The sequence below is a fragment of the Bos mutus genome, chromosome 3 (assembly GCF_027580195.1).
Source record: "Bos mutus isolate GX-2022 chromosome 3, NWIPB_WYAK_1.1, whole genome shotgun sequence".
Lineage (NCBI taxonomy): Eukaryota > Metazoa > Chordata > Mammalia > Artiodactyla > Bovidae > Bos > Bos mutus.
The window spans coordinates 6731667-6751766 of NC_091619.1; positions in this window are offsets into that span (position 1 = coordinate 6731667).

The window sequence follows — 20100 nt, forward strand, 5'->3', positions numbered from 1 at the left end:
TTTTAATTTCATGGCTGCAATCACCATCCAAGTGATTTTGGAGCCCCAAAAAATAAAGTCTGACACTGTTTCCACTGTTTCCCCATCTATTTCCCATGAAGTGATGGGACCAGATGCCATGATATTCGTTTTCTGAATGTTGAGCTTTAAGCCAATGTTTTCACTCTCCTCTTTCACTTTCATTAAGAGGCTTTTTAGTTCCTCTTCACTTTCTGCCATAAGGGTGGTGTCATCTGCATATCTGAGGTTATTGATGTTTCTCCTGGCAATCTTGATTCCAGCTTGGGCTTCTTCCAGCCCAGCTTTTCTCATGATATACTCTGCATAGAAGTTAAATAAGCAGGGTGACAATATACAGCCTTGATGTACTCCTTTTCCTATTTGGAACCAGTCTGTTGTTTCATGTCCAGTTCTAACTGTTGCTTCCTGACCTGCATATAGGTTTCTCAAGAGGCAGGTCAGGTGGTCTGGGATTCCCATCTCTTTCAGAATTTTCCACAGTTTATTGTGATCCACACAGTCAAAGGCTTTGGCATAGTCAATAAAGCAGAAATAGATGCTAGAGCTCTTTGAAAGTGAAGTGAAGTCGCTCAGTCGTGTCTGACTCTTTGTGATCCCATGGACTGTAGCCCAGCAGGCTCCTCCGTCCATGGGATTCTCCAGGCAAGAATACGGGAGTGGGTTGCCATTTCCTTCTCCAGAGCTCTGGGCAATTACAGCAATCTGTGTCTCATATCCATACTACAGTCAAGGATACTTGAGGCTCAATAGGGAACACACTTTGTCTTTGGGTTCCCCAAAACACATAGGATGGAGTGCTTCTATCAGTAAATCTGTTACTGAAAATATAAATGAATTAATTAAATAATGATAATACTTCTAAATAGCACAGCTTTGACCAAGGATAGCCTACATAGAATTAGAGAAAGAAAGGCCATTCTGGGTGGACAAAACACCTAACCACATGGCTTCATTGATGGAGCATGAGTTGGGGCTCATCTCAGCCTCCTTTATTGGTCATGTGCTCTTGGGCAGAATACAAGCTCTATGACTGCATTGGGTGGCCCCGCTGCTCCCTACATCATCTTACCTCTCATGAAGCCAGAGGCGCAGGCCCCCTCATAACTCCTTTGTAGGCCTGCATGTAACCGAGGGGACAACTGTCCTGGGAACCATCATGCCACTAACATAAGTATCTAATCCACAACCGAAAGGAAATACACAACCTTGTCTGAATTGCTGCTAGGGATCAATATCATCATGCCTCCTATCCCTCTGTACCTCAAGAACCTCCAGAAATAAAACCTTGCCCTTCATCACTATTAACTTCATACTTTTCTGAACCAACCCCTTTTTCCCTTACAGTCACATCACTGGAACTTCCATAGCTCTGAATTTATAAATTGGCTTATTTTCCTTAAGCTTCTCTTACCATTAACTGTAATTTAACTTCTCAAAATCGAGGATTTTTATTTTTGCTATTGTAGTTTTATTGTGTATCTTGTAGTTTTGTTTTGTATCTTCATATCCTTCATATCCATGTTTCATTTCCTATTTCTGACTTCAGGATCAGGAGATATCTACATTTTCTCCCTTACCATGTGTTGTTATTTCAAGATTCATATGCTTATGTGCTCTCACAATATCATCTGTCCTTTAAGACTCACATCTCCTGCATATAATACATTGCAGATGCTGCAAGTTGCCTATATATTACCTGTTCTTTATTTTTTTTCTCCAAAGCAGAAAACTGATTTCATATGGAGTATACCCAGATTTTTAAAAAATAATTTAAAAATTCCCTTGAAGCTAGATTAGCCAAGTCACATGGTTTTATCTAATGTGGTGAAAACAGAAATCAATGGATAGAATTTGCAGGAACTCACTCAAGAAGGAAGCAGACTCAGCTAGATCTCTACTTTTGTGCCCCTTCTTTCCCTTCTTGCTGACTGTTGTGACAACTTCTGTCTACATGTAGCATTTAGTTGGCATTTCATCCTGATAACCATGAGGCAGCAGGCATGAGGGCAATAGTCAGAAGCTAAAAATTGCTTAAAGAGAAAAAAAAAATCCTGTTGGTATCAGCTTAGAGAGCCTATATCCAGACTTCTTGTTATGAAACCAAAAAAAGCTCTTCATTTATTTGACCCACGTCTGAAGTTAAATAAACATCTAACTTCTCTGGCTACTCATTCTCCGAGGACTTTGACAGAGGGATCACAGTCTTTCTCTAACATTCTGTGCCTTAATTCTAACCATCATTCATTGTGGTATCAATATCCAAGTGGTGGTGGTGGTGGTAGTGGGGCAATCAACATTTACACCTAAAGATTTTTTTAAACACATTTCTTATTAGCTGTCTCACTCCACCAAGTACTCACTCAGGATTTTGTCATGAGCCAAAACAGCACCACCCAAAAATCTAAAATCCCAAACTTCTTGTAGAACATTCCTATCCTATAAGATTAATTGATCAAGCCATCCCATTAAAATAATCTTCTGACTTTGTCAGATCACCAAGCCATTGAACTCGTCACTGTATCACCAACCGTAAAATCCTTCCTCTCTTTACTTCCTTACTTTCCCAGGTTAGACTCTGTGAACCTGAAGTGTGACCACTCTTTGCAAACATTCTCAACACTATTGACTCCTGCTCCCTCCAGTGAATTCACAGGGTGAAACCTACATCAAGTGTTACCATGCACTTCAACATTCTTGAAGAGAATTCACAGATTTTCAAACAACGGAGGTAGGTTCCACGCTAATTTTGTGATCAACTTCAAATGGGTCCTCAGCTGTCCCCAGCAATTCCAGTAGGTCGTTCATTTCCCTACTTGCTGAAATAATTAAAGAATTGTCTTATATCTTCTCTTCAGGGTCTTGCATCTTATTTCATTATGGGGGGAGAGGAAGAACTTCAAGACTCCAGAAACTAACACCTTCATATTTCCCTCACCATAAGATGGTATGAAAAAATCCAAATAAGCTTATGGCCAACCCGATTCTTCCTCCTCATTTAAAGCTCCCAGGGACCTTCCTCCTTCAAATAATCCCCCTTTGTCCTCCTCACCATCAGCCTCTCCCTTCCTACTGGTTCTGTCGCCTTTATCATATAACCAAGCTTCAGTCTCTCTCTCATCTTCACAAACCTTAAGTGAAGTGACAGTCGCTCAAACATGTTCAACTCTGCAATCCCATGGACTGGAGCCCACCAGACTTCTCTGTCCATGGAATTCTCCAGGCAAGTGGAGTGGGTTGCCATTCCCTTCTCCAGGGGATCTTCCTGACCGAGGGATGAAACCTGGGTCTCCCATGATGCAGGCAGATTCTTTACCATCTGAGCCATAGGGGAACCTATCCTTGATCTCAACTCCTGCCCACAGCTGCCTCTAACTCTCTCCTTCCCTTTTGGGTCAAAGTCCTTTAAAACAATTTTCTCCACACCCAATCTTCATACTTTCACCTCCTATTTTCTATTCACATGTACAGTTCTTTTAATGCTTTGTCATTTTTTTTTTTTTTTTTGAAAATGGGCTTAAATTTTTTAAAGGCAACATAATATAGCAAACACTCATGATCTAGAATCAACAATTGCTAACACTTTTGTCTTTTTTCCTTTTTTCCAGAGTATTTCAAGTTTTGTTTTGTTTTGTTTTGTTTGCTTTGTTCTTTACTTTTTATTGATATACAATTGACATATAATATTCTATTGGTTTCAAATGTAGAACATAAGTATCTGATAAAATATATTGTGTGTGTGTGTGTATATATATATATATATATATATATAAAATATATATATCTAAATCCTCTAAAGAAGGAAATGGCTACCAATCCAGTAGTCTTGCCCAGAGAATTCCATGGACAGAGGATACATACACAAACCGGAATATTATTCAGTCATAAAAAAGAAGGGAATCTTGTTATTTTGTGACAGCAAAGATGGACCTTGAGCACATTATGTTAAGTAAATAAGTCAGAAAAAGAAAGACAAAGACCATATGATCTCCATTATGCATAAAATCTAAAACAAAAATCAAACCAAAATAAAACAAAATCAGGAACTTATAGATACAGAGAAGAAATTAGTGCTTGTCAGAGACAAGGGATGTGGGTAGGCAAATGGGTAAAAGTACAAATTTCCAGTCATAAAATAAGTAAGACCTGGGAATATAATGTAATGTACTATAGCTAATAACACTGTATTGTATATTTGAAAGTAGTTAGGAGAGTGGATTGTAAGGGTTCTTTCTCATCATAGAAACAGAAAGGATAACTGCATAGTGATGGATGTTAATTAGATTTTATTGCATGTTTTGTTGTTTTAAGTGAATAAACCATCACAGGTAAAGTGGAAATCCCCTTTACTCTCTTCCCTAGACATTTTTTATTACCTAAAAGGTCATTATGATGTATTTAGTTTACACCCAAATCATTTTTTACTATGTATAAATATGTGTGTGCTAAGTGACTTCAGTCCTGTCTGAATCTTTATGACTCCATAGATTATGCTCCACCTTTGTTCACAGGATTCTCCAGGCAAAAATACTAGAGTGGGTTGTCATGCCCTCCTCCAGGGATCTTCCTGACCCAGGAATCAAACTCACTTCTCTTAAGTCTCCTGCATTGGCAGGTGGATTCTTTGCCACTAGCGCCACCTGGAAAGCCTACTACATATATATATATATCTTTTAATTTTTATTTTATATACTATAAAAATAAATATCTCTATCTATACAAATATACAGAGAAGGCAATGGCACCCCACTCCAGTACTCTTGCCTGGAAAATCCCATGGACGGAGGAGCCTGGAAGGCTGCAGTCCATGGGGTCGCTAAGGGTCGGGCACGACTGAGTGACTTCACTTTCACTTTTCAACTTTCATGCATTGGAGAAGGAAATGGCAACCCACTCCAGTGTTCTTGCCTGGAGAATCTCAGGGACGGCGGAGCCTGGTGGGCGGCCCTCTATGGTGTTGCACAGAGCCAGACACGACTGAAGTGACTTAGCAGCAGTAGCATACAAATATATATCCATAAATAATCTAAATCTAGTTTTATGTATTTATTTTAAAATATACATAAAATGGAATGATTCTGAAACTTTTTTTTTTATCAGATTTAGACTTTTGAGGTTTCTCATGTTGATTCATATTTATTTACATCATTCACTGTAAATATTCCATCATGTGTGTTCAAAATTCACTTATTTGAGAGGCTGCATTGTATGGTAATTAGGATCAGGGGCTCTGGAACTAGGCTGCCTGGGTTTATTCCATGCACCTGTCAAATCCTAAGTGTGTGACTTTAGGCAAGTTACTTTAACTCTCTGACATCAGTCACTCCATCTCTAAGATGTTGGCAGTACACACAGCTGCATTCTTTAATCAGATGAGGGTTAAATGAGTTACCTATGTGAAGCGCCTAGATCCTCCATGGCTTACGACAAGCACGCAATGCTGGTGTGACTGTAGGAAAGCAGATGGCACTCTCAAATTAGGATAATTGGACAAGGGCTCCCTTATGCAAGGGCTAATTATAGAAGTGTAGGCAGAGAAGGGAAGGGGTAAGGAACAGGACAGTCAGCCACTGGCAGCAGGAGGGCCTGTTAGTACTGCTAGGCCAGAACAAAAATAAATGTATCGTTAAGAAACAGATTGTTACAAATGAATTGAAATCTGGCTCTGCTCCCTTCTCAGTCTTCTTCCTTCCCCTGTTTCAAGGGAACTGCTGATAGACCTTTGGTTTGTATCCAAACAATATTTAAAAACTTTTATATAGACATATACGCAGATACCTAAACCTGCTCAAAGAAAGAGGTCCCCAGAACCCAGGGTAGAGTTGTGTGATAGAGGTTTCCTTCTAAGAGGAGCCGGGTCCTTCCATTGGAGGACACAGCTTGGACTGCCTTCAAAGGGAGGGAACCGCAGAACTGTTTACTCTGACGTCTTTCTTGTCTCTTCCATCAGTCTCTTTCCAGGGTTCTCTATTGGCCAAACCCAACCAGGAGCCAAAGGGCAAGGAAGTCTCTTCTTTAAGGGCCAGTCTCCCAGGGCAGATTACATTTGGAAGGTGAGTAGAGTAAGCAAACGGCTTACTGGATTTGTCCTTCCTTCCCTTCCTCCTGTTTGTAAGGACAACCTGATACCGGAAGCAGAGCAACCATCATGCAACCTTGAAACAACCAAGGTGAGAACAGAAAAGAAAGTGAAAGTGAAGTCGCTCAGTAGTGTCCAACCCCTTGCGACCCCACGGACTGTAGCCTACCAGGCTCCTCCATTCATGGGATTTTCCAGGCAAGAGTACTGGAGTGGGGTGCCATTTAGTGAAAAGGAAAAGAGTCTGTGTCACTGTTGACATCGCATGGTCATTATATCAGCCTGGATAGCCTACACCAAACTTTCTGCTATTTAAGAAAAACAAAACCCTTAATTAATTAATTGTAGAACTGGGATATTTATTTCTTTTCTCCAAAATTTAAATTCACAGTCTGTTCAACAGGGTTTTTTTTTTTTTTTTAATTTTTGTGCTTTTTAAAGATAGTATGTTATTGAAGTATAGTTGATTTACAATGTTAAATTCTGCTATACAGCAGAGTGATTCAGTGATACCTATATACACATTCTTTTAAAATCCTTAGTTTATTTAAGTTACTGTTTGAGGTTAAATGGAACAACTACCCTTAACCCTGCTTCCTTGGTGGATCAGTGGTAAAGAATCCATCTGCTGTGCAAGAGACACAGGAGACACCAGTTCCATCTCTGGGTCAGGAAGATCCCTTGGAGGAGAGCATAGCAACCCACTCCAGTATTCTTGCCTGGAAAATCCCATTGACAGAGGAGATTGGCTGACTATAGCCCATGGAGTCACAAAGAGTCAGACACAATTTAGCAATTAAAAAATAACACTTACCCTCGCCTTCCTGGTGCGGTGCTGTGCTTAGTTGCTCAGGCATGTCCAACTCTTTGTGACCTCATGGATGGTAGCCCACCAGGCTTCTTTGCCCATGGGATTCTCCAGGCAAGAATATTGGAGTGGGTTGCCGTGACCTCCTCCAGGGGATTTTCCCAATCCAGGGATAGAACTCAGGCCTCCTGCATTTCAGGTGGATTCTTTACAGTCTGAGCCACCCAGGAAGCCCAAGAATACTGGAGTGGGTAGCCTATCCCTTCTTCAGGGGATCTTCTCAACCCAGGAATCAAACCCAGGTCTCCTGCATTGCAGGCAGATTCTTTACCAGCTGAGCTACCATGGAAGTCCCACCCTTCTGGCATCTCCTTCTTAATCTCAATGTCTTTTAACTCTTAGCTCACAATTTCCTTAACAACACTGTAATTGGTTCTTGTTATCATTCATTATGACCTCAATATTCATGTGACATTTCCAGACAACATTCTGTATTTTTTGAGAAGGGTGGAAAGAGGTTCTGGAGGGAAGGATCTAAGATATCAAGCACTGTCCACCCTTCTTACTCGTCTACATTCACTCTTGTCCTTAATCTAGGAGAAAAGTTTGTGAGCTGAACACAGGGTACAAAGTCATATCAGCTGCCATATTATCACGGGAAGAGGTCAATTCGTTATACTCTGACATAAGACATAAAATGTTATTTGGCATTTACATGTTTTTACATTAGAAACCAGTGTATTGCATGAATATGCACCATTATCACACACCACCTTTGATATACAAGGTAATGTTGGATGAACGGGCAATGCCGTATGGCATGTTACAGTGATTAATAGGGCATTTTGTAAGACTTTCAGTGACAGTGCTGGAAGAAATGCTGCAGCAGTAAAGGTAAACCCATACCGGAATATTGGTCTGTCTCTGTGAATCAAAATGCCGCCCTCTCTCCCTTCTACTAGTTACAGTAAATGATCATTTCAGAGGATCAGCGCTGGCCTCTAACTTTGACAAACTGAATATTTTCCCTCTGGGTTTGGAGAAGATAGTATGCTTCAACGTGCATATTCAAAAATGCCATCTTTACCACCTATATTCATTTGAACTGTAAACTTACTGTAGACACATTTTTAAAAAGAAACCTGTGGGATTATGCCATTTGCATTATCTGACTGAAGAAAGCATAAATAATCTTTGAAAAGGTCTTAGGTTCCCTTCTTTCTACCTGGAGGTTCATCTTTTTCCTTTTTTTTCCCATTAGCTTATTCATCAGTGGAGCAGTGGATACAAATCTGATTGGCTAGATTCCTAGGCACAGATCAGTGTGGGTACATAAGGGCAAGAGATCTCATATGTGGTCCCTGCCTCCACGTGATAAGCCAACCTAAGCAAGACATGATCTTTTAGTGTATGCTGGCCTTCACCTTTCATCTCTCTTTTTGATCCCAGGCTTGTTTGCAGGGTCTATTGAGTTAGGACATCTCTTGGGGCTGAGGTTTCTTCACATCCTTATTCTCCATTTTGTTCTTTTCTCTTTCTTCTCATCTCTTCTTTCTACTATCCTGTCTCCTCTCTCATACTTTCCTCCTGTTATCTCTCATATTTCCTTCTCTTGATGGGATTCAGGACATGATAACACAAAATATGGCTCCTTGGCATACTGAATAAGCTGAAGGTGTTTGAGAAACTGGCAGAAGGAAGACAGTCTCTTTGACTTTCCTTCTCCCTTTCTCCCCTGAAGTAGGTCATAGGACCCTCATATGAAAAGTGCCCTGCCTGTTCATGAGGAAAGGAGTTTCCTATTTCTAAGATGGAGGGACACCAATCAGAACCCAAAGGAATGGGCCTTGCGAATTTCTCCCAATTTACAACACTTGGCTCATGCTATTTGACCTATCATATTTCCCTGTGCCTTTCCACTCTTCATCAAGTCTAACATAAAAATACTCAAGTTTAGTCGATTCTTCAGATCTTCATTTCCTTAGGAAGGATCCCTTGTCACATAAACATGTGTTAAATAAATTTGTAGGTTTTCCCCCATTAATCTGTTTTTGTTTAAAATCAGTTCAATTTTCAGACCTAGTCAGAGACTCTAAGGGAGTCAAGGAAAACTTCTTCTTCCTCTACACTAGTCATTCTTGCCTCTGCCTTTCCTCTTTCTAGCTCCATTTGACCTCATGATAAGATGGTGTTACCCTCAAAAATCAAGTCCACAGGATACCTTACCAGCTTCTTCTCTTCCTGTTCTTTCCTCTCTGGTGTATATCTGTGTGGATAGGAGTTTTAAAAATCCAACTCTTTCTTCTTAACTTACTTTCTTTATATGGCCAGCCAAAGAATGGTAAAATCCAATATTTAAAATGTTCTCAACCAGGTCTTTAACAAAGTTTTTATTGATGAATCAGAGCTCGTTAAGTTATGTTGATGTATGGCAAAACCAATACAATATTATAATTAGCCTCCAATTAAAATAAATAAATTTTAATAAATAAATAAATAAATAATAAAGTTATTAACAGAATAGTAATCCTGGTGTCCTTTCTGCTAATGATTTTGAAAAGGCTAGCAAATACAATACTATTTGCCAGAGTATTTTTTGACAACCCTCAGTCTTTTGCTCATAATAGTCCTAAATCTCCATTCTGCTGCTGCTGCTAAGTCGCTTCAGTCGTGTCCAACTCTCCGCGACCCCATAGACGGCAGCCCACCAGGCTCCCCTATCCCTGGGATTCTCCAGGCAAGAACACTGGAGTGGGTTGCCATTTCCTCCTCCAATGCATGAAAGTGAAAAGTGAAAGTGAAGTCGCTCAGTCGTGTCTGACTCTTAGCGACCCCATGAACTGCAGCCTACCAGGCTCCTCCATCCATGGGATTTTCCAGGCAAGAGTACTGGAGTAGGGTGCCATTGCCTTCTCTGAAATCTCCATTCTAATCAAACACAATTTTGACATGAATAAATACCAATAATTTATACCTTAAAAAGGTATAAGTACAGGTTTCCTGTTTCATAGTGTCTATATTTTAAACCCATTCTCTAATTGCTTTCTGAAAGAATTTTTTTTTCTAATAGTTCATGCATTAGTGAACAATCAGGAAAATTTCTGGTGATGATATTATAAGAAAATTAAGTAGGGTCACCCATTTCATCACTGATGGATGTCAGGCAAATTCTTCACTGTCATCACCTGTACTAAAACAGAAGGGAAAATCTCTCTCTAACAAAAGCGTCCCCCTGCATTTCTTCAGCAATACTACCACCTCATACACAACCCACTGAACTCAGAATATACTACAGTTTTGAGGAAACAAATTTGTTTTTACTATAACGTAAGAGCATTTCAAAATCCAAACTGAATACGGGTGAGGTAAATCATGTATGTGGATTTACCTGGTTTAGTTCTATTAGGTCAGTTGGGAGCACTGTACTCTCATCAGATGACCCTGAAATCATGCCAGGTGAGTCACTGTCCAGAGGTCTCTGTGAAGCTAATCAGTTCTTCAAATGGCCAGACACAATTCAGGTAAGAAAGGACAGATAATTCAAGCCCTAAAGGAAGATTCACTCTCAGAAAGGCAGGAAGTTTACATCCAATTCAGGGCTGTTCCTGAAATAACTGTGTTCTTCATAAAAGCGAGACATCACAGTTGGTTAAGGCATATAGGCTCTACTGCTGGTTCCCGAATGAAAAGTTTAGGATATTTACAGTTCCCATTTCACAAAGTTATTCTAAGGCTTTGTTGTTTTTCAGTGACTCAATCGTGTATGACTCTTTGTGACCCCATGGACTGCAGCACTCCAGGCTTCCCTGTCCAACACTATCTCCCAAAGCTTGCTCAGACTCATGTCCACTGAGTTGGTGATGCCATCTAACCTTTTCATTGCCCTCTTGTCCTCCTGCCCTCATTCTTTGCAGCATCAGGATCTTTTCCAATGATTCTGTTGTTCCCACCAGGTGGCCAAAGTGTTGGAGTTTCAGCTTCAGCATCAGTCCTTCTAATGAATATTCAGGGATGATTTCCTTTAGGATTGACTGATTTGATCTCCTTGCAATCCATGAGACTCTTAAAAAGTCTTCTCCAGTACCATGGCTCAAAAGCATCAATTCTTTGGTGCTCAGCTTCCTTATGAACCAACTCTCACATCCACACATGACTACTGAAAAAACCATAGCTTCGACTATATGGACCTTTGTAGACAAAGTGATGTCTCTGCTTCTTAATATACTCTCTAGGTTCATCACAGCTTTTCTTTCAAGGGTCAAGCATCTTTTAATTTCATGGCTGCAGTCACTATCTGCAGTGATTTTGGAACCCAAGTAAATAAAGTATGTCACTGTTTCCATTTTTTCCCTATCTATTGCTGTGAAGTGATGGGACCAGATGCCATGATCTTGGTTTTTTGAATGTTGAGTTTTAAACCAAAATTTTTACTCTCCTCTTTCACTTTCATCGAAAGGCTCTTTAATTTCTCTTCATTTTCTGCCATTAGGATGGTGTCATCTGCATATCTGAGGGTATTGATATTTCTCCCAGCAATCTTGGTGCCAGTTTGTGCTTCATCCCACCCAACATTTCTCATGATGTTCTTCGCCTTGTTGTTGTTGTTCGGTCTCTCTGTAATGTCTAGCTCTTTGTGACCCCATGGACTGCAGCACGCCAGGCTTCCCTGCCCTTTACCATCACCCAGAGCTTGCTCAAACTAATGGCCATTGAGTCGGTGATGCCATCCAACCATCTCATCCTCTGACATCCCCTTTTCCTCCTGCCTTCAATCTTTCCCAGCTTCAGGGTCTTTTCCAATGAATTGGCTCTTCGCATCAGGTAGCCAAAGTATTGAAGCTTCAGCTGTAGCATCAGTCCTTCTAATGAATATTTAGGATTGATTTCCTTTAGGAATGACTGATTTGATCCCTTTGCTGTCCAAGGGACTCTCAAGAGTCTTCTCAAGCACCACAGTTCAAAGGCATCAGTTCTTCAGCACACAGCCTTTTTTTATTGTCCAGCTTTCACATCCATACATGACTACTGGAAAAACCATAGCTTTGGCTATAGGGATCTTTGTTGGCAAAGTAATGTCTCTGCTTTTAATTTTTTTTCAAAAACTGAATAAGTAGTTATTGTCCCAGAAGGTACATTGCTTTTTATACATATTTTATAAATAATACAGGATTTTTACACATCTTCAATATTTTGCTATTTGTTTAAAGGACATTTCTTCTAGGTTTGTCATTACTTTTCCTCCGAGGAGCAAGCATCTTTTAATTTCATGGCTGCAGTCACCATCCACAGTGATTTTGGAGTCCAAGAAAATAAAGTCTCACTTTTCCAATGTTTCTCCCATCTATTTGCCACGAAGTGATGGGATCAGAGTTCATGATCTTAGTTTTTTGAATGCTGAGTTTTAAGCCAGCTTTTTCACTCTCCTCTTCACTTTCATTAAGTGGCTCTTTAAGTCCTCTTCACTTTCTGCCTTATGGGTTGTGACATCTGCGTGTCTGAGGTTGTTGATATTTCTCCCAGCAGCAGAGAATGATTCCAGCTTGTGCTTCATCCAGCCTGGCATTTCTCGTGATGTTCTCTGTAGAAAAGTTAAATAAACAAGGTGACAGTACATACTTGACCTACTCCTCTACCAATTTTGAAACAGTTCATTGTTCCATGTCCAGTTCTAACTTTTGCTTCTTGACCTGCATACAGATTTCTCAGGAGGCAGGAAAGGTGATCTGATATCCCCATTTCTTGAGGAATTTTCCACAGCTTGTTGTGATCCACATGGTCAAAGTCTTTGGGGGTAGTCAATGAAGCAGAATTAGATGTTTTTCTGGAAAACCCTTCTTTTTTCTATGATCCAATGGATGTTGGCAATTTGATCTCGGGTTCCTCTGCCTTTTCCAAATCCAGTTTGTACATCTGGAATTTCTCAACTCGCACAGTATTGAAGCCCAGCTTAAAGGATTTTGAGCGTTACCTTGCTAGCATGTGAAATGAGGGCAATTGTGCAGTAGTTTGAACATTGTTTGGCATTTCCCTTTTTTGGGACTGGAATGAAAACTGATCTTTCCAGTCCTGTGGCCACTGTTTTCCAAATTTGCTGGCATATTGAAAAGAAGCACTTTCACAGCATCATCCTTTAAGATTTGAAATAGCTCAGCTGAAATTCCATAGTCTCCATTAGCCATGTTCGTAGTAATGTTCCCCAAGGCCCACTTAACTTCACACCCTAAGATGTCTGGCTCTAGGTGAGTGATCACACCATCATGGTTATCAGGGTCATTAAGTTCTTTTGTGTATAGCTCTTCTGTGTAGAATTAATTACAGTAATACAAGTTAAATATAACATCATGCCTGGCACAAAATAATGGCTTATTAAACGTTAGTGATTGTTATTCACAACTTTGTGAAAACAGAAGTAAGTGCATTAGTTGCCAATAAAACCAAAATATTATAGAAAAGCCTTGTTTCAATATCTTATAGGCATCTGTACACACTTATACGTACACTGAAAAATTTTGGAAATATACAAAGTATTGAACCCTAACAAGCATTTGGCTCTTTATTTTCCTCTGTCTCATTTAGCAAACAATTTAATAAAATGAGAGAAACATTAAGACAGAAATGCCATGCTGTTTACCTTTTTCTGCTTTGGCAGTTCATCCTGTGTTTTTTTTTTTTTTTTCCCCACTTACTTTTTCCACTCCCAAATCTCTTACTCCAGATTCTGCTAATATATTTTGATTCTCTAGATTTTCTGAGAACATTTTAAAGATTTATTTATATGTCTTACATTCTTTGTCGGATAAAATCAGTCACAATTTCAGTTCAGTTCAGTTGCTCAGTCATGTCCGACTCTTTGCAACCCCATGGACTGCAGCACACCAAGTCTCTCTGTCCATCACCAACTCCTGGAGCTTGCTCAAACTCATGTCCATCGAGTTGGTGATGCCATCCAACCATCTCTCCTCTGTCATCCCCTTCTCTTCCTGCCTTCAATCTTTCCCAGCATCAGGGTCTTTTCCAATGAGTCAGTTCTTCGCATCAGGTGGCCAAGATATTGAAGCATTAGCTTCAGCATCAGTCCTTTCAATGAATATTCAGGACTGATTTCCTTTAGGATGGACTGGTTGGCTCTCCTTGCAGTCCAAGGGACTATCAAGAGTCTTCTCCACAGTTCAAAAGCATCAATTCTTTGGCACTCAGCTGTCTTTATAGTCCAACTCACATCCATACATGACCACGGGAAAAACCATAGCTTTGACTAGACAGACCTTTGTTGGCAAAGTAATGTCTCTGCTTTTTATTATGCTGTCTAGGTTGGTCATAGCTTTTAGTCAAATTTATGATCCAATAAATGCCAAGATTGTTATGGGAATGACAGAACAACAACATTTATGACAGAGCCAACTAACACAAAAGAAGACATCTCCTCTTTTTCTCCTGAAAAGACCAAGAATACAGTGGTCAGGTGATCTTTTCTCTTTCTTTGATTCTATAAAGATTTAATGAGTCTTTATTGCATGCCTACCCATTCTCTTGGTTGCTTAAAATTTTATGTGTTAAAAAAATTTGAAAAAAATTTGGGTGACAAAACAAACTTTACTTAACACTTCATGAAGCAGGCAGTCTGTGTTCTCAAGAGTCCAGAGAACTCTGAGGCAGGGGAAAATTGGCACATTTTTAGAGAAAATGGAAAAGAGAAAGATGAAAAATGAGCAGGGAACAAGGAAAACTTTGGAAGTAGTAGGTGATTAGGGATTGGTTACCTGAATGGGGTGACTTCCAGGAAGATGGAATCTCTACAAGAATATGGAACATTAAATGTTAGGTTTTGGTTTGCTGATGTAATCTCACAGTTTACTGAGGAAAGGCCACTCACTGTTAGGTTGATTAAATATTTCAACATAAGGCATAAAATGCTTGCAAAGCAAACAGAAGGCAGAATTTAATGTCTGCTTTCCACCAGTGTTTCCCAGAGTTTGTTCAGTGGAGCCCTAGCGTGTCAGTGGGCTTCTTCTCAAACAATTTTAAAAACAGTTACACAATTCTTTACACAGAGATGTCTTAGAATGTTAGTTGTGTTAGAGTGGGAGTCAAGGACAAGTCCAAAAATTCACATGGGGATAGATGGACTGGTTAGATGAAGTACTAGAATTAGAGACAGTGTTTTCAGATGGAACATGGCCCAGGATTTCATACCAGTTCTTGAAACTACTTTGACCACTGTACCCATTATCAACTACATGGACATAGTTTGCTTGGCCTAGAGATGTCTGAATTCCACATCAAAGACCAACTCCTTGAAGAGTAAAAACAGAACAGACAGAAAATGAAGCTCATTACATCTGCTCTATTATTATATTTTTAATCTCAAAAATCTATGCAAACAAACAAAAAAAACTATTAAAACTTAACAATAAGAAAATAAAGAACCCAATTTAAAAATGGGCTAAAGATCTGAACGGGCTCCTCACCAAAGAGGATATACATGAGAGATAAATGTAGATAAAGATAATCCACATCATACAAAGCAGTGAGACATCATTGCACCTTGATTAGAATGGCAAAAATCCAAAACACTGACAATATCAATGCTGGTGAAGTTTCACAGCAACAAGAATTCTGTTTCATTGTTGGTGGAGATGCAAAAAGATAAAACCACTTTGGGAGACAGTTTGGCAGTTTCTTTTAAAACTAGACCTACTCTTACCACATGATACAGCAATCATGCTATTAAATATCTACCCAGTTAAGTTGAAAACTTGTCTCCACATAAAAACATGAATATTTATATTTATACAAGTTTATTCATAATTACCTAAACTTAGAGAAACCAAGATATCCTGGGTGAATGGATAAACGCATAAACTGTGGTACACATCCAGGCAGTGAAATATTATTCAGTGCTAAACAGCAAGGGACTATCAAATCACAAAAATGATATGAAGAAATCTTAAATGCATAATACTAAATAAAAGAAGCCAATCTGAAAAGACAACATACTGTATGATTCCAACTATAGGACATACGGGAAAAGGCAGAACTATAGAGACAGGGAAAGGATTAGTGGTTGCCAGAGGGTTGGGGAGAGAGGGATGTATAGACAGAGTACACAGGATTTTTAGGGCAGTGAAACTACTTGAGATTTTATATATATATATATATATATATATATATATATATATATATATATATATATATATCTGCCAATATACATTTGTCAAGGTGCTTCCCTGGTGGCTCAGTGGTAAAGAATCCATCTGCCAATGCAGGAGATGTGGGTTCAGTCTCTGGTTTGGGAAGATCCCCTGAAGAAGGAAATGGCAATCCACTCCAGTATTCCTGTCTGGAAAATCCCATGGACAGAGGAGCCTTGTGGGCTCTAACCCATACAAAGAGTCGGACATGACTTAGCAACTGAGCACAAGCAGGATACACGTGTCAAGACATGGAGAGATGTGAGAACTCTGCTTTTGTCTCAATTTTGCTCCAAACCTAAAACTTCTCTATAAAATCTATGCTAATTAAATAAAATATGTACAGCATTTGAAAAATTGTATTTATCAGTCATGTGTACTATCATAAAGAAGTTTATGTGACTATAAAATATTTCACATATTGTGTGAATTTTATTATAGGCCACTTCATAGGTAAGCACTTATCTGGAATAGATGTAACTGATAAGATTATTAGAATAAAAATACGTTGATTAAAAAATAAACACAAAAGACAATCATCTGTGTCAGGCACCCTGCTAGGTAGCATGCAAAAAACTTTAATTAAAACAAATACCACCCCTACACTTGAGAATCAAGTTAAAGAACCTTACTTTAAAAAGAAAATTCACTGGTACTTTGTCTTCAAGGAATAAAATGTACACCTGTAGCTTATTCTACTGACATCTCCATTTACCTTCATAAATTATCAAGTGTAAAAGGTGAATCCTAAAAGTCATTGATTAAACCAAGCTTATGTTTGTCATTTTTTAATTTAAACAATGTCTGGTTATTCATATTTATACTGATTTTTAGATATTCTTTAATATCAACACTTTGACATGGATTTCAACTATATTTCTACCTTTATCACTTGATTTTCACCTTGTTTATGGCATCTTTTCCCAAATATTATATGAGTAACAGTTTTTAGTCTTCCGGTTAAAGTTTCTATCTTGTGCAATGCTTTATTTTTTTGTCCTTATATGTCTTCCTTTTTGTAACTTTACTTCATCTGGAATTAATTTTTTGGATGATATTTTTAAATGTTTTGTCCATTATCTCTACTACAGAGCTTTTATTAAAAAAAAAATCTGTATGCACCATTTTTTTCTGTAACAATGACAAGTTGCTGCCTCTTTCAGATGAAAAGTTTCAACTAGTCAATCCACCTTCCCTGTGGAACAGAATAAAACCACTCATACCTTTACATTTACATCTTTTTTAGATGAAGAAACACTGGTTGGTATAGAATGCCCCCAGGAAGACATCATCGTTTGGAATTAATTTCATTGCAGAGAGAAGAAATTTGGAGCCTACACCAGAGTACAATAAATATATTTCCACAGATTCTTTCCTATAAATATAATATTAAATTAAATCATTTAAGACTAATATTTGTACATACATATATATGTTAATTAGCATTGTGAATCTATAAAATGAGAATACTCTATGAAATATTTCCTAAGCATATATGTTCACTGGACTTTTGTTTCTTCCTTTGTTTTACCAGACATCCCTTTCCTGGGATTAATATCATCCTGTAGAATCATTTTAGAAAATAATGCTGGGAGAGGTACAGAGAATAGTTACATTGCTGAGCTACTGATGAAAATAATTCTGAACCTGAATTCTACTATTATTTGAGACTTATGTGTGATTAATTAATTCTTATTGCTTAAAACTGCTTGAATCAGAGCTTAAATTATTTACAATGCAAACTAGCATGTAAAAAAGTTGGTACTCAGAGTATGGTGCTGTAAATAACAAAATCTAAAATGCAGAATCAAGTATAAGAAATTGGACATGGAACAATGAGGAACCGACTATTTATAATGTTGGTTTGTGTTGACCGTTTGTTGTAGATCTGTACAAGATAAAGAAAAGCTAACTCTAAAAGGGGCCAACCTAAAAAGAGAAGGGGGAAATGTGACTTAACTACAGTCTGTAGAACAGATGGACAGAGAGTCTGGTAATTTCAGTTCAGTTCAGTTCAGTCACTCAGTCGTGTCTGACTCTTTGTGACTCCATGGACTGCTGGGAGCCAGCGTGAGGAACTCTGCCCATGGCAAAGATCATGAGGAAGGAGGCTCGGCATACGCAAAGGCGGGATCGAGCCTCAGGAGTCCCCCTGGAAATTCTCGAGCATCTACCCCCAAAACCAGAGTCTGCCTACTTTACTGCTTTGTGCTCTCACCTACGCCTCTGACTTTACGGGGGGCCATTCCCCACCACCTCTATCTGAAAAAGAGTTAACTTACAGCTCCAGTTAATAAAGTTCCTGGGTGTGACAAGAGTGTTTCAACCTACAAACTCCTTTGGAAGTCCTCTGCTGCTGCTGTTGCTGCTAAGTCGCTTCAGTCGTGTCAGACTCTGCGCGACCCCACAGACGGCAGTCCACCAGGCTCTGCCATCCCTGGGATTCTCCAGGCAAGAACACTGGAGTGGGTTGCCATTGCCTTCTCCATTGTGTGAAAGTGAAAAGTGAAAGTGAAGTCGCTCAGTCGTGTCTGACTCATAGCGACCCCATGGACTGCAGCCTACCAGGCTCCTCCATCCATGGGATTTTCTAGACAAGAGTACTGGAGTGGCTTGCCATTGCCTTCTCCGTTGGAAGGCCTCTAGCCTGCCTGAACAGGTTCTTCCGGCCACATGTGATTGTTCACAGCCTCCCAACCATGAGAGGCATGAGATGTTCTAAACTGTCTAAATACAGATTCCTTTGAGCAGTTAAAAGATTGATTAGAAATTGTATTGGTGAAGGGTTTTTTCACTTGTTGTGCCAATGTTTGCTGCTAAGTTTCCATATCCCTTACCTACTGTGTCCCTGGGAGTGTATTGATTAATATTATTGATGTATAGGAATGTAAGTAGTAGCTTTAATGTTTGTAACCTTGGACCCTTGAGTTAATTATTTTCTTGTTATAGTCCACCACACCTTTGCCCTATAGGAATGCAACTTTATCTAATGCTTTTGGAGGGTGGAGCCTGACTTTAGAATAATCACCTTTAGAGAAAAATAAGTTTTCTGAAGAAAGGATCATAAAATGTTAACAGGCCTCCTGGCCAGAAGATGATGTAAATCACCTAAACTTTTGCATATAGTAAGTTTGAAGGAAGAAAGCCTGGCTTACTGCTGACTCTACCCCTTCCCCCATTATCCTCTATGCACAACTTAAGGTAAAAACTACTTTGGAAAATAAAGTGCGGGCCTTGCTCACCAAGCTTGGTCTCCCCATGTTGTTCTTTCTCTCACCTTCTGGCTGAATTCCCATCTGGACCATGGAGGCTCTGCAAGCCTACTAATTTTGCCTGGGCTTCTAAGATCTGACCGGGGAGGCCTTAGTGTCTCCTCTCCTTCGGAAGAACGGGAGGACGCCTGCGGCCTACATAGGTGACGCAAATTCCTTGTCTTGGAATTTTATTGGCTTTCCACATAAACCAAGTTATTCAGCCTCTTTTCTCCACTGAATTTTCTCACTGAGCTATCCTTATTTAACCACTCTTTATATCTTTAATTCTATCGTATCCTGATCGCTGAAGCCATCTCCCCTTCAAATTCCCTGGATCCACCGGGGCTGGACCTCGGTAATGGACTGCAGCACACCAGGTCTCCCTGTCCATCACCAACTCCTGGAGTTTACTCAAACATGTACACTGAGTCATTGATGACATCCAACCATCTCATCCTGTGTCGTCCCCTTCTCCTCTCATCTTCAGTCTTTCCCAGCATCGGCGTTTTTCCAGTGAGTTAGCTCTTTGCACCAGGTGGCCAGAGTATTGGAGTTTCAGCTACAAATTCAGTCTTTCCACTGTAAAACCATAGCCTTGACTAGACAGACTTTGTTGGCAAATTACTGACTCTACTTTTGAATATGCTATCTAGGTTGGTAATAACTTTCCTTCCAAGGAGTAAGAATCTTTTAATTTCATGGCTGCAATCACCATCTGCAGTGATTTTGGAGCCCCCCAAAAATGAAGTT